A 23,263-nucleotide genomic window follows, 5' to 3' on the forward strand; every position below is an offset into this window, starting at 1 on the left:
AACATGGACCCAGAAAATACTTTCATTTTCCAACAGTTATTTTTTAATTAATTTTTTAAAATGTCCGATTCTTCAAACAAGGCGTGGTCTTTTTGACGTCACAAATGATGCACTGTGACGCATCTTTCTACTGCATTTCCACGTTATGATAATCAAGAAGAGAATTACAATTGCGTTCTACGCTTGCTATCAACCATATCGTAGTCAATACACGTGAGTAAAGATGCGAATTAAATATTTTGGACCGTGAATGGCAACACTGAAAGGCATTTCATCATTTGTGATGTCATCGGCAAAAGCGTTAAACGATGAAAGAGCACCGATTTAAGTAATTGTTTTAAAATATTAAACTGAAAGAAATTATTTAAAAAATGGTCAGATTCTATGTTTTTAAGCATGCTCTTTCAGAAAAAAATACTTTTAAAATTTTGGAAACGACCCCATTCTTTAAAACTAACATAAGATTAACACAAGAAAAACGGCAAAATCGTGTTTGAATGTGTTTTTATTCCACCTGAAACAAAAGAACTTTAATACAGATGGAATAAATGTGCGTGATTTACAGTAAGAAAATAATAGAAATTGGAAAAGCAAAATAGTCTTTTATTTTAAGAGCCCCTTAGTGCATTTCTTTATTTACTTTTTGAGCCCACTCAAGACATTTTATCTTAAACTGAGCAATGAGATTTTTTATTTATCTCAAACGTTATTATTATAACTTAAGAAAAATGAAAGCATAAATTTATTTTACAAAAGTGCGTATGTTGAATATAGAAAGTAGTTCTTAGGACGAGGGCAAAATGAAGGAGATAGATATATGGATTGCTTTTTGCAATCGAAGACGAGAAAGTTTTAACTTTGTTTTGTTTATTTATTTATCAGATTAATCGTTTTGATAATGTGACGTATGCATATCCATCAACTAGTGTTCAGTAGTAAAAATATCATTTAAGTAACTTTTTGTTGAAACTCGGTGGCGTAGCTAGGGTGGGGAGGAGTTGGAGATCCGCCCCACGCGGCACTTTTTTGGGCGGCAATTTCACACTTTTGATTGAAAAAATTCCATGCATTTTCCTAATAAAGAAATCAAACGTTTCATCTGAAAACTGGAGGCAAAAAAAAGGCCTTTGAATTGTTAAGTTTTAGTTCGACTATGATAATAAAATTTTTCTAATACAAAACATAAGTTTTTCTTGCGGACATCTCCGCATTATTCTTTGTTTTTTCTTTTCCTTCCTCTGAATCTACAAACTGAGGGAGGCTGCAGTGTAAACTCAACGGACCTAAGGTTTTTTTTTTTCACTGTTTAAGTTTACTGTAGGGGAGGAAACAATAAATTTCATAACCTTTCTTTATATGATTAATCTACCACTTAATATTGAGAAAGTGCTTGGAAACCACCTTATTAAAAATAAATATGATTTTTTAAAAGGAAAGTGATCAAACAAAAGTAAGACAAGAAAAGTCTCAAATGGAAAGCAAATTCTTGCTCAATTTTGGACTAACAATATCTATTTAAACAATTAATTTGATTGTTCCTTGATTAATAAATTTTTGTTAAAACAAAATGCATTTTATGAACATTTTATAAAAGCACTTATTCACATCTCAAATAATATTTTCTGTTAATATTACTGTTTAATATCAACAAAATTCCTTTAAACAATGAATTTCACATTTAGTTATTCATTTTAATGGAAAATTTTGAATCACTAAAATGTTTAGGCAAAGCCTTTTACATTCACATCAAAAGTAATAATTTTCGATGCACAACATTTCCTTCTCATAAATCACAGTATGGTTAATCGAATGTATACTGCCTCTTTATCTCATCGTCCTCTGTCAGTAAAGAAGAGAATCATCCAAATCTGGTAATATAGCAGCACCGGATCTTAGTACGTTTTGCTTGTAACCTGGGCGGCAACTTCTGAGTTTGTCAACATTAAGTGATTCGAAGTAGGGATCGAAAGAGAGTCATAACTCCCTCTGAGAAACCAAAAAGGCCCTATAATTGTGTTTCTAAAACTTCAAATTTTGAAAATTTTCGTGGCAAAGACCCGACCTTTACCCTCCTTCCAATGGTCACAAAGCTTAAAATATATAATCAAGACTTCAGTTTTGAAAACTTTCCGGGGGAAAGCTACTTACTAGCTCTTTATCACTTATCTTGGGCCGAACATAGCATAAAATAGTATTTTTTTGGGACTCCCTTTTCAAGTCCCCTCCCCCTTCGCAGCCAATGTTTACAAAGAAATCTTTAAAATGTGCTTTCAGGCCGGTGAATTCTGACACCTTCCCATACAATAAAAATGAAGACAGTTGCGTTGTTAAAGCCTCAAATGTCACATTTTTCGGGTGAAGCAACCGAATCTTCCTATCCCTTAACGTCACCAAACAGCCCCAAAATGCAGTTTTAGGCCTTCAATCTCAAAGCATTTCCATTTAAAACTTCAGTGTCAACAAAATCTTTAGGGCAGTACAATTTTGACCGGTTTGACCCTTCTTGTAACGTGATTAAAGATGGTGCAAAATGTGTGTTTAGGACATCAAGTTCAAACTTTAAAATTCCCATCTCATCTAATATCTTCAAAAATCGCATAAATATGGATTGTTGAAACTTCAACTACAGAAAAATTCAAAGAAAGAGGCTCCAAATGTCCACGCAGTCATCCAATGTTAAGAGCTGGCTCAAAATTTCGTTTTCAGAAAGTTCTGAAGGAAGTCTGTGAAGCCTTTTTTTCCCCTCAATGATGAAGAGCCTAAAATGAAAAAATTCGAGAAAGATTTCGGGCGGGAAACCCCCCATCTGACCTCTTTCTCTTTCACTACGTTTTCTGTCAGACAACAGTTAAAATCGTGTTTCTAGAACGTCATTTTCGAATGGTTTCCAGGGGACAAGGAAGAACCATCTGGCTTCCCAACATTTTTAGAAACATTCAGCCACTATCTAACACCCACCAAAGATAGCCGATTGAGTTTTTAAAACTTCGGCATCGAAAAATGTCCAGAGAACTCCCCAAAAATTCCCAATTTTCTTTTTACGTCATTAAAGATAGACAAAAAGAACATAAAAAAGAAAACATTAATGGCATTTGGATTAACAACTAAAATTAAAAATTTTAAAAAACCTCGACTGGGTCACAAATGTAGAATCAAGATGGAAAATTGAAAATCCTTTCAAAAGCCTTATACTATTAATATCAATTACAATTATTTTATCTGTTAACAATTAGAAATTGGCAACAGATGAAAACTTAAAACCACTGCTTTTAATTTCCTTTTCGGCCAACAATGAATTCGGTTACTAATTGCTGAAAAAAGGCATAGCCGTAATTAAAATCAGCTTTAAAAAGCGTTATAACTCAAATCCTATGTAACATGGAAGTTCTAAACACATTCTAGCAAACGCAGAAAAAAATACTCTTTATTTTGGTAGCAAATTAAAAAAAAATTAAATATATTTTCTCTACCAAAATCGTGGAAAACCTTTCAGAGATTTTTAATTAATATCTTCTTTAACTAGGGTCAACCAAAGACACAACCTAGCTAAGAATACTCTCGATCAACTAACTCTCCTTTCGAACAAAAAAAAGTTTTTCAAAATCAGTCCATCCGTTTAGGCGCTAGAGCGCCACTGACAGATACACACACACACACACACAGACACACAGAGAGAGAGAGAGAGAGAGAGACGTCAAACTTATAACCCCTTCCTTTGTGTGTCGGGGGTTAAAAGTAGATTTTAATATGGAAAATATTTCGAGAGGAAAATCCAATGGGAAGCCCTCACACCACTAAATACAGCCTACACATTTGAGTTTTTCACAATCTAGTCAAAAAACTTTCCGAACAGCGTCCCCGAACCTTCCAAAATCTCTTCACGCATCCAAAGATATACTAAATTCCTTTTTTAACACTCAATTTCAAAAAAATTACTTGAAAAATCCCCACTCCTAACGGCACCAAAGGAAGCCTAAGACTGCTTTTTTTCCTCAAAATTAATCTAGAGGGAGCTTTAAGCCTCTTTTCTATTAGCGTTACTGAAATTTCGAACTTTGACTTAACTTTTGGAATTTTTCGGTGGGGAAAAAGAAACTTTTTTTTCCCTGCAAGAAAAATATGAGGGGGAAAAAATAGAAGCTTCCTTTCTGCTTAACTAAGTTCTTATTTTTACTTTAAATACTTTTTACCCTTTAATGTATAAGCTATTTCTCATCAAAAGGGCGTGTCAAATTGAGGAGCCGTCCCGGGCGACAGAAAGTGTAGTTACGCCATTGTTCAAACTATGTTTTATTGAATCTAACATATGGTGTCATTTTGAAAAAATACAGTTAAAAATTTAACTATTTACTCGTAAAATATTATTGCAAACTTAAATATTTAATGTAAAAATCTTCATACTCTAAAATCATAAGATTTTCAAACATTTGCTGTAAAACAGTTTTCACGGCACATGTACTAGATATGCGCAAAACCAACTTTCAGTTGATTTAAAGACGCGAAAAAAAAGAAAAAAATTGATTAAAAGGCAGTTAATTAATATTTAACAAGACTACGACGATTTAAACGATTTAACGACGATTTAAACGAATCTACTTTCTAGTATCTGATCAATATTTTCAAAATTAGCTAAAATCCCAAGTTATTTCAAACATTATTTCTTAATATTTTAAGCTAATTTCTGGAAATCAAATAATGGGTCTCGCTCATCTAAAGAATTAAATGCGTAAAAAATAAATAAATAAACAAACTAAGTAGCAGCACTTTTTATACAAAGCAGATTTTTTTTCATAAAAAAACCTTTAACCGCTTTTAAAAATAAAAGAATTAATATTAAATGCTCATTCAAATAAATACATCATAGTAAAAAAAATCGTTTGTTTTTTACTCTGCTGCCAAAAAATAATTTTGAAAATGACTTAATGTACTTTCAAAAATAAATAAAAACAATAAAATGTCAACTTTTAGAAATAAGTTTCATTGTCAAAAAAAAAAAAAAAAAAATTCTGTGAATATCTTTTTATCTTTTTTTAGAAACATTAAGTACTCCAAATTTCTCCGCCAAAAACTTTAGAGTAAAAATACAATTAAATCATATTTTTAAAAAAATAAGTGTTTCACAGTAAAACCTAATGGCTGCGGAGTCGGAGTCAATCTGATTTTGGAACAAAAGGGTCCAGGTTCGAGAATCGAAAGTATTTAATTCAGACTCGGAGTTGGAATCCGTCATTTTCCCTTAAAGTCCGCAACTCTGCCAATGTTTACGGATTCGGAGTTGGACTAATTTTTGGATACAGGAGTCGGAGTCAAATTCCCAAGAGTCGGAGTCAGTTATTTTTTCTCAGTGTATAAATATTTGCCAAAGCTACGAAATCAAAGTCAAAGTCAGGGAGTCGGAGCCCCGACTAATTTTCAGGCAGAGCAGTCGGTGTCGGAGTGAATGCCTCAAATTTCTCGGAGTCGGAGTCAGGAGTAGGTCATCAAGAGCTTTTTCCAACAAAGTTTCTTTGAAGTAAATCTGCCTTTAAGTTCGGAATCTGTATTGACTTTCAGTTTCCCCGTAGGCGCTAATGTTAAGAGATTTTAATCTTTTTTCAAATCAAAAAGATATTTTCGAGACATGTTCTTCATCAAGAGCTTTTTCCTACGAAATTTGTAAGAAGCCACTCAAAGTTTAAGATTTATTTTTGCCTTGAATTTCCCCGTAGGTGCTTTTGTTAAGTCCTTTTGAACTGTTCAAAACCAAACGAAAAACATTTTCAAATCTAAAAGTGAAATATGGGAATGAGGCGTCCTTGCCGAAATCTTTCGAACAAAAAATAATTTGCTCAAATCGGACTTTTCACTCAAAAGTTATTAGGGGAGGGGGGCAGACAGACAGACCGACAGACATTTTCCCCATCTCAATACCCTACTTTACAATTTTTTATTTTTTCGGTATTTATTTCATTTTTTTATTTATTTTTGACTATTTTTTGCTTTTCGCAATATGTTTAAGACGCATTAAGCCTTCTTTCATGCTTTTATCTGCCTTTTTCTGAGAAAGTAGGAAATAAGTTTTGACTCATTGGTGGAAACACAGTTTATAAAAATTTGATTAATAAATTCTATCAAAGGTTTTTTGTTTTTTTCCTTAAATATTTTTTAAATTATATTTAAATTTCAACCATGACAATAAAAAATGCATTCCATATGTTATTTCAAACCCATGCATGTGTATTTTCAACTTTTTGCCCCCCAAAAAAAAACCTTTGATCAGCTTTTCCGACAACAGATGGTCTTATTGTTTTCTCAAAAATTAGTCTTTCTTTTTTATTTATTTATTTTTTATTTTTTTAATTTAATTTTTGTAAATTTATTTTTTCATTTTTATTTTTTTTTTGAGCAATTACGATTTCTTATTGTTCCCATTTGACTGTTTTGAATTCCTATGATTTTATTTTCCCACCAGCACCCTCTGCCAGCACCACCGTCGACCGGCTCCTCACGATGCTGCTCCTCTTGCGAAAACCGTCTCCAGGTTGCGTCCATATCCTACACACACACGCATGCACATACACATACACACACTCATGACTGCGCACAGACACAAACACACACTCCTACACACACACATACACATACATACACTCATGCCTGCACACAGACACTAACACATATGCCTACATACACACACACACGAACGCCTACACACACGCGTAAACACACAGCACTGCATACACAACACGCACACACATGCATACATACACCCACACGCACCCACACACATGCGCCTACACAAACACACACGCGCATTCATACACACTCACGCTCGTGATTGCGAAAAACATAATTTGAATTCAAGATGCCAAAAATTCAAATTAATATGTATTTTTCATTTATTTGAAGTTAACTGTTGCTTTTGGGTATTGTATTTTCATTTATAATTTTCATGTAGTTGAATACCGCTAGAACAGGGACGCGAAAGACGTTAAGAAGTGAGAAAATGATTTGAACCTTTATAGCATTGAGACCATACATCAACGATGGAAGTAGAGCAATCTCTAGGATTATTAGTGTGAGAATGGTGGTTAATATAGAATCCCCCCCCCCTCTATCTTGTCATTAATTCCTTCTCATGTTGGCAGTTAGATTCCGCCTTGTGGAAAAAGCAGCACGCTCTCCGGTGTTTATAACATCGCTATGATTTGGAGCTGTTTTTTTTGGTTCTCTTAAATGGGGTCGTTTCCGAAATTTTAAAAGTTTTTTTTTTTTTTTGAAAGAGCATGCTTAAAAACATAGGATCTGACCATTTTTTAAATAATTTGTTTAAGTTTGATATTTTTAAAAAAAAATATTTAAATCGGCGTCTTTTGTATTTTACGCTTCCGCCGATGACATCGCAAATGATGAAATGCCATTCAATGTTGCCATTCACCGTGCGAAATATTTAATTTGCATTTTTAATCACGTGTATTGGCAACGATATGGTTGATAGAAAAGCGTAGAGCGCAATTTTAAATCGCTTCTTGATTTACCATAACGTGGAAACGCGGAAGAAAGATGCGTCAAATAGAATCATTTATGGGGTCATCAAGACCACGCCTTGCTTGAAAAAATTGACGTTTTAAAAAAATAATTGAAAAATAACTGTTGAGAAAATAAAAGAATTTTCTGGGTCCTTTTTTTTTTTTTTTTTTGCTTATTCTATCAATTTTAGTGACTAAAAGTACTACCTTTGACTGAAGGAAACAACCCCATTTGTGCTCCTTTACGTTTACACGTAAATTTGGTAATGCTTCGTACGTAATGTTTTAATAAATTTTGCGAAGTTTACATCTGGTAATTTGCCTTGGCTACTCAACTATGACCCCGAGCATTTACAAGATTAGTATCAGTTGAAAGTCATACTACATTAAAATTGACCAAGCTAAAAAGGAACCCCCGAACAAAAATTGCAGCCTTCAAAGTCCGTTATCAGCCATCAAATAGCAGATCGATCCCGTGCTAATCTGTTTAAAATTCTTATTATAAATCTTGCAGTTTTCTTGTTGATTTAGCATAGCTGGGAAAGGAAAATGACGAATCCAAAAAGCAATATATGTTTCAGAAATAACGAAGTTTATAAATTACTTAAATACATTTTAAGGAATACATCAAAATTTCATTCTCAATCATAGAACATGAACTACATGAAACAAAGAAATTTCACTACGGTAAAGTTTTCGGCTCTAAAAATATATTTGCGTTTTCAAACAACTTTCTCTAAATTTATTTAAATTGATTTTTCTCCATTTCATCAGTTTCCTAACTTTCACGATTCATTTCAATATGCTTTTGCAGTTTTTATTTATACTTATTTTTTTATCCATTTTTTAATTTTCTTTATTTATTTACTAGAAAGTCAAGGTATGACGGGTGAAAATTGTTTCTGCATTTGAACGAAGCCATTTCCTGTTTGGTGATATTTTGATAGTTGAAATTGTAACCCTAACTCCAGTGGATGAACCCTAAACTCCAGTAGGTAACGATCATTATTGACCGTTTTTTCGTTTCTTGATTCCCCTGAAATGAGAGTTTTACCAGTAAAACAGTTAAGTTACCGGATCGAGTTCAGCCTTGTCACAATAAATCCTTTCCCCGCATGTTAAACATAACTAAAACATATTATCAAATTATCATTCCCTGGCTCGAGTTTCATTGTTGAAACACGCGGGTTACTCGATCATCGGCTATTATTTATATAAGGATTTATTATTTATTTAATAATTTTTTAAGTTGACTGTTGCTTCCGGGTACTATACTTTTATTCATTCATTTCTTTTTTTTTTTTCATTTATTTTGTATCAATAGCAAATAACTATAAACATTTAATTTGGAGTAAGATTTTATTTATAACTTTAGCTATGGCAGATAATATGTTTAAGCTTGTATGTTAAAGTAGTTAAAAGTTTTAAAACATCTGAGTTTTTTCAACACAACTACTAATTAATTTGCAATAAGTCAACACTAATGATATTTTATACGTTTTCATTATGTTCAGAACAAAGTTCGTTACATTTAGAATTTTACACATTTCTTATTTTTTTTTACAAATTAAACTCTTAGTTCAATGTTTTGAAAAAAATCCTATCATTTGAATTTTTCCATTCATTTTAAAAAAAGGAATTATAAATCAGATCTTAAGAAAGTTACAGAAACAGAACCATAGAACTTTAGCCAGAGCCATTTTTCAACCTTTGTGGGGTATGATAACGTTCATTCGCAGTAGTAAATTGAAGAAAGCATAGACCACTGTCGTGCGTATCGCTTCAAGTGTTTTATTCGAACACATAACCTCATTCTGTCTTTTTATGCTCAAATGATTAAGAGTGGGTACAAGCAAAAACTCATGTGGCACCTTGCGAGAATTTGCTGGAGCCGATTTTTCATTTCTTTTTTTACTCTAAATACTTCTTTTGCCCCTTTTTTTATCGAAATTATTTTTTCTTCTACTTCGTTTTTTTTTTTTTTTTTTCTTTTAATGAATTATTTTTTGTGCGAAGATTTTCAACATAAATATAACTTGTGAAAGTTTCGAGGTACAGAAAGGTATATAACTATTGTTCTAATACTTTGATCGTCAAAATGCGCATTATGTGCAGTTGATTTTAAATCGACTGCACATGTACTCTGCGTTAAACAATAAAATACTGTAAAATAGGGTGGTTAGAAAAAATCGATTTCTTGATTTCAGAATCGCGTTACCTCTCAAAAATTTTAGTCTATTGCCCTCAATTGGGAAAAAATAATAAAAAAATTCTAAGTTGACATCTTCAGTTCGCGTACGCTGAAAATTTGAAAAAAATATGCTAAAGATTGAATTTTTTAAAAAATAATAATATTAGTTTGTTCATGTTTTTTACGAAACAAGCCATAAAATGTCAATATATAGCGTAGTTTGAACCTAAAAAAATATTTTATAGCTTTTACATAGAATCTTTCTTTTGCGCATACGCCTTAAATTGGGCTAAAATCTACTGCCCAATCTAAGGTGAGTGCGCAAACTAAAGATCTTATGTAAAAGGTATAAAATATTTTTTAGGTTCAAATAACGCTATATACTGACAATTTATGGCTGTTGCATTATGAAAAAAAATTACTATTTTCTAAAAATTTCAATTTTTAACATATTTTTCAAATTTTCAGCCTTATGTGCGAATTGAAGATGACAACTTGGATTTTTTTTAATATTTTTCCCCAATGGAGGATACCAAACTACAACTTTTGAGAGCTAACGCGATTCTAGAAAAAAGAAATCGGTTTTTTCGAACCACCCTACTGTAAAAGCACTAATTTTTGAGAGCTGTAGTTTTCACGAAAATGGTAATATCGGTGATTTTGCGAATTATATCTGAACACAACCAAAAGTTGAAGAAAAAAAACATTTCACGAGGCTCAAATTTTCTCGATAGCGATGGGCTCGCAACAATTATTGCCTTCCGAAAATAAGTGCTTCTAGGGTAGTTCATTTTTATCTGCGTAACTCGGTGTTTGCGCACTATAGAAAATAAGAAGTCCTCTTAACTTCGTAACGTGGGCCAAATTGACCAAAGATGTTATTTTTGGTTAGTTTAATAGGGTAAAAACAGCGTAATAAGTAAAATATTTGCGTGAATGTGTCTCTGAAAAAATATTTACGGAAATGAAGTATGCATTTTGAAGCGGAACAGAAAGCTTTGTTTAGTTTAACACAAGGCTTTATGTTGTTTAATTATGCTTCTAAGAGATTTAAACTTTGTTTTGGAGAAGAGATTAGAAATTTACCTGTATTTAATCTCTTTAGAGGTTTTAGTAGCATATTTTAAGATCCCGTGCTCTGGATACATCTCACATATTCTCTGGGTCTTGGCAAATACATAAACTAGGATTTGTTTAATTGTTTACGGAGACATATATTTGCTTTAGGTAACAAATAACCAAACTTAAGATATAAAATTAAATTTTTAGGCTTGGGGTTGAAGAAGGTATTTCTTAATAGTTTCTTACTCTAATCTTTACGGCAGATAAAGACAAAAAGCCGTGGAGTTAAACAAAGATTTAGAGGAACAGAGATTTTCGAAAATCAATGTACTAATATTTTCTCGTTTGTTGCCAGAAAAAAGCTTGGTAAATAATGAATGTTCCCAGCAAACGTTCGAAGGGTTAGTAAAGGTTCAAATTTTGTTGATTACACTTCTTTGAGAACGTATTTAATTAAGATTAGTTAGAGCGGTTTTAAATGTTTATTTCAATATGCCAAGTGGATACAAGGAAAAGTGAAATAGTTAATTTTGTTCACTTATTTATCCATGTATTAAATCATTTATGTATTCATTCACTAATTCATTAGATTAAGTTCTTTCATTTATTTATTTACTTTTTTATTCATTTATTCACTTAGTTTCTTATTTATTCAGTTTCTCATTCATTTATTCACTTATTTTCTTATTTATTCACTTTCTTATTCATTTATTCATTTATTTTTTTTAATTTATTCACTTTTTTTCACTTATTCACTTATTTTCTTATTAATTTACTTTATTCTTATCTAATCACTCATTCATTATTTCTCATTAATTAATTTACTTATTCGTTTATTGTTTCATTATTTATTCATTTTTACATTCATAGTCTTATTTACTCATTCACATGGACAAGAATAACTTTAATAATCAAGTAGAAGGTATTTCATAAGGTACTTTGTTTCATGAAAAGGAAACGAAATTTTGGCACTTTTAAGGTAAAAATTTACTGCCATAAACGAAAAATATAATTTCATTTCTAGTTTTATTATAAAATACATTGTTCTTTCAGTACGTACGGCATTTTTAAAAGCAAATTTCCATTTTTTTATTTTAAAAAAGGTAAGGTATCTGAACTATTTTATTAATTTTAATTTTAACAACAATCTTACTAACACACCTTGCCCGAGTGTTGATTAACACCACATTTCTCCCAGACAAGAAAAACTCTCTGCATAGACATAAAAAAGCGCATCATCCCCCTCCGAAGTACAAACAGGCAATAGTTTTTTAACAGGACTAAAACTGACTAGTTCATTTTTACCTACTAGCTTTCCTGACACTGTTTGCAATAAGAGTTTAACATTATCGACTTTTATATTAATTAAATCAAATAATAAAATAGTAATTTAATTACACTATAAGTTCTTTGCAAAATGAGTGTAATAAATAAAACATAATACATTTATTGGAGCGTTTTTTAAAATATGAATATGATTAATGAACAAGTATTGAAAATGCCCAATGATTACAATGGAAATCTTCCCTACGAGTCGTTTGTTGAATTGCCCAGTGATTCGTAATGGCCTCTCAAATGCATTTCATCGGAAAACTTCGCATTCAATTTAAGCTTTCGTTAATGAACTCTTAATCCTGGAAGCCCTTTCGAGCGTAAAATAGAGAGAGAGATGTTTATAAAAATATTTCACAACTCGAAGTTTGTTAACGAATTGATTTGTTTTGCGCCATTTCCATCAGGAGGAAGCTTATTGAGATATGCACTTCGTTCACCGATGTGTTAAATTTATCTCGACTCGCCGATTTCATAATAAAAAGTAATTCCATAATAATATGTTATCATTTTGTAAGTACAGTTCGTGAGAATTTGTAAGTGTAAAAAACGCTTATGATTTGTTTCTATTTTTAACAACGCTAAGAGAAGTAAGAATGATTTATTTTGCGATGACTGTACAATTCAAGACAAAGCTTCTTGGCGAATTTGCCTTATCGCGAAGGAATTATTGATTTGTAAATCACTTTTGATTGCTTCGTTTTAGCTGCAAATGTTCGTTGGCCTAACACAAAGATTGCACCTACTTGCCGTACACACACACACACACACACACACACACACACACACACACATATATATATATATATATATATATATATATATATATATATATATATATATATTTATTTATTTATTTATTTATTTATTTATTTATTTAATAGCAATATAAGGATTGAACGAAAAAATGAAAAAAATCCCAAAATACCCTGGGGCCTCAACAGGGGGTACTCCTCAAGGGTAGGGAAAAGGGTTTTCTTTCGGGAGTACCCCCTGATGAGGCCCCAGGGTATTTTGGGATTTTTTCATTTTTTCGTTCAATCCTTATATTGCTATCAAATTTGTTGTCTACCAGTATCATAGAGCCGCCTACGGCGCCTATTGAACTGAGTAGTGAAGTTCATTTTGGTTGACTTGCCCAGATTATAAATACAGTATATGATAGTGTTTCTCTCTCTCTCTCTATCTGTCTGTCTGTCTATATATATATATATATATATATATATATATATATATATATATAATCGTTTGTTATTTAACCTCACTATTCAAAAGATTTTCATTGGACAAAATATTTCTACATAAAAAAATACAATCGAATTTTTTGAGAAGAAAGCAGATAAAACCTTCAAAAATAGGTATTTCAAATTTTATTAGTCTGTTTGTCGTTGTGATTCAATAATCCATCTTTTACTCAGAAAACTTCAAGGTTTTCAGATCATTGAACCACATTGCTAACTGTAGTGGTATTTAACCCATCCGTCTTAAATAAGTACGTAAACAGGCCCGACGAAAGGTCATGCCTGCCTAGTCGGAAACTATCGGCACGACCCTTGAGTGGGCCCACCCCTTAATCGGAGTCGTATAAGTTTTATTAGTTTTAAGTGGGAGGGGGTTCCGGCGATGAAACTGACAAGGAGCCCCCTTTGACTCTCGGCGGCCCTGTAAGTAACGCAATGAAAAATACTATTACATAGTTTCTGATTTGCTATAAATTATTTGATTCTCTTTTGGTTACGATTAGAGAGCTTGTTCAGTTTTATTAATGGCAACTTCAATTTGTTTATGTTTCGTTGACTCAGATTTATTTAAATTCCAATTGTTATCTTTCTCTTTAAGTTACCAAGTCATCTGCGAACAAGCACTATTGGATATCTACCAACATTTTTTTTAAAGTTGGTACAAATAAAATTGTGCGTATGGATGTGGATTTGTGATATTCAGGCGAATCTACAGTACTTCCATACTTTAAATTTGGTGTAATATTATTTTGGACCCTGTGGACCAGCACCCCAAATCGATTTTTTTTAACTTTTGAATTTTTTTTTCTAACTCCTATTTTTCAGCCAAAACTTTGTATATATTGGGATGGGGGGGGGGGGGCAGAACAAATTCTTTAAGAATATACAATATATATATATATATATATATATATATATATATATATGTGTGTGTGTGTGTGTGTGTGTGTGTGTGTGTGTGTGTGTGTGTGTGTGTGTGTGTGTGTGTGTGTGTGTGTGTGTGCGTGTGTGTGTGTGTGTGTGTATGTGGTGCCCAACTTTTTCTTTGACTTTCTTATTAAAAAAATCCTCACGGGCAAGAGCGCATATAAAGTTTCAAAATATTTTTTAAATATTAAAATAAGAGAATTGCATGGGTTTTACAGAATTCAGTTTCTAAATATTTGGCTTCAAATTTGTAACGTTGTGACTAATCTTGGTTTCCGATTCTTAACATTGAACAAAGCAACGTGCCAAATGGATCATATTCGAGGGACGCATACGAGGGCGGATTCAGACATGTTTCAAGAAGGGGGTGGTTGATTTAATCTTTTTAATCTTGGTAATATTGTTCAGTTTGTACTTAGTATTAATATTTTACATCATGTTTTGATAGAATTATGCTAATTGTTTAATTACTTAACATTAAAGATTGAATGTGTTCTTTTTTGCTTGAACTAGGTGGATATGTGTTTTTTTTTTTGCATGCATCAACTCGGTTGGAATATGTTCTTTTTCGCCTGGACAATGTTTGCTCAATTTATTTAATAACCCCGCTCCCAATTGACAACATAACATACAGCCTAGTAGTTTCAAAATCAAACCTAATCTCTTGCAATAGCTTCAAATATCACTAGCTGGTGATTTAAAGCCGATGTTGAAACACTCTACAAAACATAAACTTTTTTACTTGATGTTACATCAACAAGTTGTTATACAAGTTGTTGTACAAGTTGATGAATGTTACATCAACAAAGTTGTTGTAAAACTTGAAATGTTTTGTAATATTGAAATTAGAATGCAAATAAATTCTCTTCGATTTTTTGCAATTATAATGACTTTCTCGTCCTTTCAGCTTTGTCAAAAACTCTCGAACAGAAATTTTTTCCATAGAAATTTTCTACTAGTTCGATCACAACCACGACTCACCTCAGACTTTGATTTGTAATCAACTTTTTAGCTATATTAACTTCAACTTAGAGGTTTCAATTGAGTAAGATGCATAAGACACTTTTTACACACTAGAATTACTTTTCCGTTATTGTTGAAAGCGCCATAGTTAAAATTGAATTCATGTAGCATTGTATGAGTCACGTGACCAAACTACAGCTTCCCATTGGCTGAAGTCGATCTTTTCTTGTTTGCTTGAGACACATGTACGTACGAGTATGTGTTCTTTAATGCACAGAACGTCAATTTTCAAAGCTCTAAAGTAATAGGATATGATTTTTTGAGATGAAACCAACTACACTGACGTATAGGAATGAAACTGACAAATAAAAATCAGTCTTTAACTCAATTTCATTTTTTTGTGGATCTGTTTGCTTTTGCATGACAGCTCCTCAAATAATAATAATAGCAATAATAAAAATTTATACCACATTCATAATTTATGCACCTTATCATTTAAGTTTGTGTTATGCAAATGTTCGTGAAAAATTTGTTTTTATGAAAATTTCTCTGGTGTAAAAGTATTGTATTCACCTGCGTTCTCGACTCTAAATTTCTCAGGTTCAATAAATTTTAAGTAATGAAGGCTTTTTTTTTTTTTCATTGCATATATAAAGTGAATAAATAACTTTTGAGAATGTCAATAATTTCAAAAAGGGATTGGGGCAACAGTTATTTATGCTTAAGTCTTTTGATTTGGATTAACTTTAAAATTGCAATGATTATTCAAGACAAGGAATTAGTTTTACACTGCGAGAATTAAAAAGAAAATCAACCCCCTTCATCGATGAGAATTAATGAGCCGTTTAAATTATCGAGTTTTCTTTTGCTAAGATAAAACTACTAAAGATACATTTATATTCAGCCTCCAGTACCTATAAATATTAATAAGTATACTTATAGAAGTTTTATTTATCTGTTACGGGAATTATCGTTTGCTTAAGGCTTGAAACAGAAAGTAAAAATGGTTTAGTAATAGGCTCAATAGTTTAGAATATGTGAGTATAAGATACTGCTCAAGAATATGAAGAGTAGAATATGAGAGCTAAGATACTGCTCAAAGAGACCGAATAGACTCGACAAATGCAAAAAATCTTAACAATTGCGTAAATCTTACCTAATAGGTGCATAATTTTACCTAATATGTGTCTTCATGATGGATTTGTTCCAGTTGCGTATTTGATATTAAAGGGTTCTATATGTAAAATTTATATTAGGATTGTCTAATCCTTTGAAGTTTTCTTTGAACAGTTCAATTTTAAAACTAAAACTTTAACCGATCAGTTAAAACTAGGGAAAATCGTCCTGCTTTTCATAAAGCAATATAAGAAAATATTTCACTTAATGTTCAATATCCAATTAACATGAAGCACGTGTTATCATATCCAAAACCATCAGTAAAAGCTACAACACTGCAATTAGGTAAATAATTAAAAATGGCATGAAGTGCTGAAAACAACATCCGTAGTGCATAGAATTGGAACTATGTAAAAAAAAATTTATAATGATTAAATGAAGAAATTAAGCAATTTAAGGGTCGTCCACAAAGGATATGCCGCTTTGAAGGGGGAGGGCGGTTCGCAAAATTGTGCCAGTTAGTGAAAAGAGGGAAGAAAGAGGTAACAAGAACAATAACATCACATTTTTTTTACAACAATATGCTCATAAAAACAGCGTGACACGTGAAAAAGGGAGGGAAGGGGTAGTAAGTGAAGTGTGTCATCATTTATAGAAAACCACTTAACAAAAACCTAGGATTATTTTCCCCACACTTCTTCAATGTTTGCATTGGAGAATGGATAACTTTCTTAGAGCTGGAATAAGTAAATGGAGGGACTAGTCCAATCATTGGCTTAGCAAAATCTGAGGCAAAGATCCCAAGTCATGTGACTCAACAACGACGAGGTTGGCATGTTTTTCGAGAAGCTAGCGAAAGAAACCGGATTTCTTCCAATGCTTTTCTTTAAAATCTACCACGTGACTTGAGGTATCTGCTTCACGAATGAAAGTCTTCACTCTCTCCATTTTATCTCTTCTCAATGGTAACTTTTATCCAAGAACCAAACATCTGAATCCTTAACGTCAAAATCGTAGCTATGTCCTGTTGCTTTAGAAGTCATTGCTCGTTATTGTATTTAAACGAATGTACTGTTAAAATTACAGGTTGCATTTGGCACCTTTCAAGGGTGAAAAGCTTGTTCACCAGCAGCACCTTATACCGTGCTGAAATTGCACCCTTAACACGGGTGATAAACTGGCACCCTTCACCCAGCGTGCACCGCTGTGAAAAATGGAAACCTATGGCCGACCATTGGCACCCTGTTTCCCGTTGCTGATGGGTGCATATTTTGATACAATTGTGTACATTATTATTTATTGTTTTGAGTTATAAAAAAACTAAGTCTAAGTTTCCACATTGAATAGTTCTGAAAATGATTAAAAGTTGTATTTTAAGGTATTTGATCACATTTTAACTTTCCAACATGGTTTAGAAGTGTTCATAACTTTAATTTGTCTGTTCGTGCACTAATTTTCGTACATCAACTTGGATTACTCAATAATTTTAATACGTTATTCACATTTACTGGAGCACGATCGTACGGAAAATGAAGATCGTAGATATTTTTTAATTATTTACCGGAACAACCAGAAATATTCAATTATATTGCTATCATGGAAAAAGAAAATCGTTTCATAAACATTCAAAATTTTAATCAAGAGTAAATAACATATTAACACGTACGTTTTTCTGCTTCGACATTTGAATATCAGTATAGAGGATAAATAAGCACTTTTTTTCAATTGAAGTCTTTCGACAAATTAAAAGCTAAAACAAATTCTAACGATCTATTCATTCTTACTCTTACTAGAGTGACGAAAAAAGCTCAGTCATTCGCTTCAAGCAATAACGCTGACTTGAGATAATAAATAAAAAAATCGAGACGGAGAAGGAATTTCTTTTTCGTGCTCTTCTGTTTTATTTATACGCAGCACAGTTAGAATTTTTGTTCACTTACTTCTTGCATCACATTGTTAAAATTAAATATCTTTGTTAAAAACCCACAAGATCCCTGACAATATACAGGCAAGTAAAACCACATATTTAAAATTAAGAGTTGAGTTAACTTTTCAAATATCCTCTAATTTAAGCGTTTTGATTATTAAATGTTACTTATCCAGTACTGATAGCTATTTTTAAGTAAAATTTATGCATGATAGAAATAGCAAATGTGCATAACGGCAAACTGAAGAATCAAAGTACTTTGAAACACTTTTAAATATGTTCGGAAGACTTCAAAGCTACACTATGATGAAATGCCTGTACTTACGCAAAATTTTGAAGAGTAATCGCAGAAGTGTTTAGTTTGAATCCAAATTCTTACTTCATTCAATGCGGAAGTGTATCTCGTAGATACTTGCTTCGTCCGCCATTGATTGTGGTTATACTATGTCAGAGCGCATGCGCCAATGTGTCACCCTTGCATTTAGGAGGTACTCTTCACATTTACTAGCTCCATTCACCTTTATCACATTTCCTAGCCTCAATTGCACCCTATGGCACCGTGTTTTCACCTCAGGGAGCCAAATGGGTTTCCAAAAGCACCTGTAGTTTTGACAGTGTGGATATGAAGGGAAACTTTTCCTAAACGTGTAAATAAATATCTGAATTTTCCTTGCAGATACATTATGCTAAAAAATATAGTCATAATACAAATATTGGTGAATGTCGGATCTAATGTTTGAAGAAAATATCCAACTTTCTTCAGTTTTTATAATTATAATCTGTTAATATTATTTAAAATGTTATATATTAATATTATAAATATTTATAATCCCAGAAAAAGTTCAAAGAAATGATAACAAAAGTCAAATTGCACATAATGTTTTGTTCAGTTTTCAATAATTTACTTTAAGTGCCTAAAATGAGAGTAATTTTCCGTTTAACCACTGACCATTAATAAAAATATTGCATCATCAACATTTTAGATTTCCAAGGATGTTCAAGTTTGTGATAATGTTATTGTTACAAAGGTTCCATTAATGGTGAAAAGGTTGCGGAATGCTTAAGGGCACTATGCTATGGAGGGGGGGGGGACCTAAACAGTTTTTTAATGCCTCAAAAAAAAGTCTTATTCAATGAATAGAAATATAGCTGCATAAAACGAATAGCAACAGTTTTTAATTTTTCATCAACTTTTTTGCATTAATGTTTAATTTTTCATTAACTAAATAACACATGTCTGATGCTTCATGATAAATATTGGTTAGATTTATCTAAAAAAAATTCATTAATTAAGCAGAATTTCATTTCACAAAGTAAACAGATGAAAATATAACTTTTTAATTTAAATGAAAGTTTTTTAGCTCCGTTGTAACGTAGCTATTAAAAGACTAATTACTAATTCGATAGAATTGCTGATCCGTAAATTAAATGATTCTAAATGTATCGCTTTTTTTAACTGAGGATATTTTTAATTATGGAAAATGTCTATATATAAAACTATATTTTAAACTCTTTTCACAAATTTTACCTTGTTCTTTTAAAAATTGATGAATACATACTCGCGTATTTTTGTTAATTTTAAAGCAAAAACTGTATTTTAGTAAAATACCAAAAAAACCTTACAAGGTATTTGCAAAACAAAATGCTCCTTGCTAATTTAGCAGTCTTGTTTCTTACACATTATTCTTATAAATAATAAAAAAAATTTCTATGCTAAGTTTCCCATTTAATACCTCTAAAAGAAAAAAAAAATTTTTTTTTTAAAGAATTTCAAAAAAAAAAAAAAAAATATATATATATATATATATATATATATATATATATATATATATATATATATATATATATATTAAAACGAAGTAAATGGTCTGGAACATTTTTTTTTCCTCAAAGCTAAAAATTTTTTTTTTTCTGCATTCGATAGTTTTGTTTGCCTTTCCAGTCAAGAGCACCCTCATACGGAAAAATGTTCCAATCGGCAGTCATGTGGGGAGGAGAATGGGAGCCATTCTGCTCTTTTAATGCCCCGATTAACAAAAAGGAATCGATTCCAAGAGTATCGGCTTAGTGATTTTGTTTTTACCTCGCTTCGTCGCTTGACAGTTCGAAATTTTTACGATACTTATAAGTTATTTTGTTTACTTTTATTTGTCTTCGCTCGTTCTTGCTTATTTATCTTTTGGTTTCCAGAGTTTGTATTTTTTTTCATGCCCTATCTCATTCCTTTTATCTTTAACGCAAGCAATTGTAAGAAGAATACAGTTATAAAACTGGATTTAAAGTAGTATAAATAACAGAATTTTTTAAAAAATACTAAGCACTTTTCATAATGCACTCAAAATAACTTTTCTGGATCAGAAAGGACAATTTAAGTATTCCTGTAGTTTTCAGTTATTTCAAGAAAAAGACTTCACAAACGAAGAAAATTGCTGCTCAAGTCACGTAGAGAATGTTTTGTCATTATCTAGTTTTCAATCATAAATTTGAGTGTTGAAACATGCATTTTTTTCTTAATGGGAAAGTTTGGTTTGAAATGACTTGAGCGCACTTTACTTCGTCTGTGAAGTCTTTTTCTTGAAATAATTGAAAACTACAGGAATATTTAAATTGTCCTTTCTGACCCCGAAAAGTTATTTTGAGTGCATTATGAAAAGTGCTTAGTATATTTTAAAAAAAATCTGTTATTTTAAGTTTTCCGTTTTCAAAAAAAAATTTTTAGCGCTATTAATTTTTTAGCGTTAAGTTGTACCTTAAGATTAAACAAATCATTTAATGAAATTCTGAAGTCTGTAAGTGGTTTAGTTGCTGAGATATAAGCAAAAGAATGATTTACAACATATAAGTAATTTGGGATAAAGATCCTAATACGTCTCTTTACTTAGCCCGTTATCGATTATTGGCATAGATGCATAGATGAGGATAAAAACCCTAAGAAAACAACGACAGTGAATAAATTTCGTTCTTGGCTCCAGAGAAGCTTTGATTCAAAATTTTTCATTATGATTACTATTAACATTACACTTGCAAGACAACAAAATTTGTAACAATGGGTTTTTATGCTTAAACATTTAATGGGGAAATTACATGAAATTTGCTGTTTTCCATTCTAACTGAAATTATAATTTTATTTTAGAATTTTAATTTTTCAGCGGTAAGTTTTACCTTAAGATTAAACAAATTATTTAGTGAAATCCCGAAGTCTCTAAGTGGTCTAGTTGCTGAAATATAAGCAAAAGCAGACCTCAGATTACTCCGTGACAATCAGGCCATGTATAATAAAAGTGCTTAAAAAGAGACCAGTTAACCGTACTAATGAAAAAAGCTTGCAGCACACACACATATTACATGTGTAAATACACAGGGTGTTCCGTTTTAACCTGCTAGACCTTTATTTTCGCAACCGTTAGTCCTAGATGTATACTTTCAATTGCAAAATTGTTCAAAATCAGATGCAGAGTTAAGATATTGAAAGTTTGAAGCAACAATAAAATCGAGTAAAAAAATACAAAATTTAACTTTTTATACGGGCCCTAGGTCTTCTAAGTAACATTTAGAGAAATAATCTCCATTGAAAACTCTTACTGCCACAGAAAAAAAAAATGACATTTGTGGGACCAAAACTCAAGGACATATTGCAGTTCAAAGTTTTAAGGGACCATACAGAAGATGAGATTGAAACTCATCGCCCTTTCAGATGAATGATAGGTCGTTAAAGTAAGAAAAACAAGGTATTTATATTTTTCATTGCTATTCAAAAATAAATGCAAATCGGAAGCCTAGATGTATCCTACATCTAATAAAAAAAATTCACCTTGATATCTTTAAAATCTAAAACGTTATCAGTGATATAATGAGCCGAATTTTAATAATTTTTGGCGAGACGACGAATCGTGAGGGGTCGTTGGCAAATAATCCGTTATTTTCATGAATCACTCTGCAACGATAGTAGGATAGTGTTGTCAGTTTGCGAACGACCCATTAGCATTCGTCACCTATCCAAGAATTATAGAAATTCGGCTCATTAAATCGCTGAAAACTTTTTTCATTTTAAAGATGTTAAGGTGGAATATTTTTTATGAGTTGAAGGATATATCTGAGCTTTGGATTATAAGCATTATAAATTGCTATCGTTCGCGCATGCGCAAGTAAAAATTAATTGCTTTAAACTTTCATATTTCATTAAATTTTCAATATTTTAACTTCAAATTTTATTATTATGTTTCTCTAATTTGCTGTCAAATATTCTGAAAGTTTTGTAACGTTTGACGGAACATTTACATTTTTGAAAGAAAGGCTTATATCTCCGTGAGTATAAGACATACTTTCATGAAAATATAAAAATAAATGTTTGAGAGATTTTTAACTTATTTCTGAAATTTATAGTTTATTTCCAGCTATTTACAATGAAAAATGATCAAAAACCTTTTTTTGTTTCCTGAATTTATTGCTGGTCCCCTAAGTGAATAGCAGAGTTAATGGTTATTGGAAAATGACAGCTATAGTATACTTTTTATTTGAAAAAAAATACAGAGCAATTGATCTTTCATCTCTCGCGAAATCTGTAAAAGTGTGAATTTTTGTAAGTGTCCCGATACTTTTGGTCAAATGGGGGACAGGGTGTTCCGTTTTAACCTGCAAGACCTTTATTTTCGCAACCGTTAGTCCTAGGTGCATACTTCCAATGGCAAAAATGTTCAAAATCAGATGCAGAGTTAAGATATTGAAAGTTTGAAGCAAAAATAAAAACGAGTCAAAAAAATACGAAATTTAACTTTTTATACGGGCCCTAGGTCTCCTAACTAATATTTAGAGAAATAATCTCCATTGAAAACCATTACTGACACAAAAAACTTGACGTGTGTGCGACCAAAACTGAAGGAGATATTCGAGTTTAAAGTTTTAAGGGACCATACAGAAGATGAGATAGGAACTTATCGCCCTTTCAGAGGAATGTCAGATTGTCGAAGTAAAATAAATATTTATATTTTTCATTGCT

General features: G+C 31.6%; 1 protein-coding gene across 1 annotated transcript in view; it reads right to left on the reverse strand.

Annotated features, from left to right (window-relative positions):
- LOC129219939 (alkaline phosphatase-like) overlaps window positions 1–23,263 on the reverse strand; it is a 111,230-nt gene that overhangs the window by 63,486 nt on the left and 24,481 nt on the right. The gene's annotated exons all lie outside the window — the stretch shown is intronic.

The sequence above is a fragment of the Uloborus diversus genome, chromosome 4, assembly GCF_026930045.1.
Source record: "Uloborus diversus isolate 005 chromosome 4, Udiv.v.3.1, whole genome shotgun sequence".
Lineage (NCBI taxonomy): Eukaryota > Metazoa > Arthropoda > Arachnida > Araneae > Uloboridae > Uloborus > Uloborus diversus.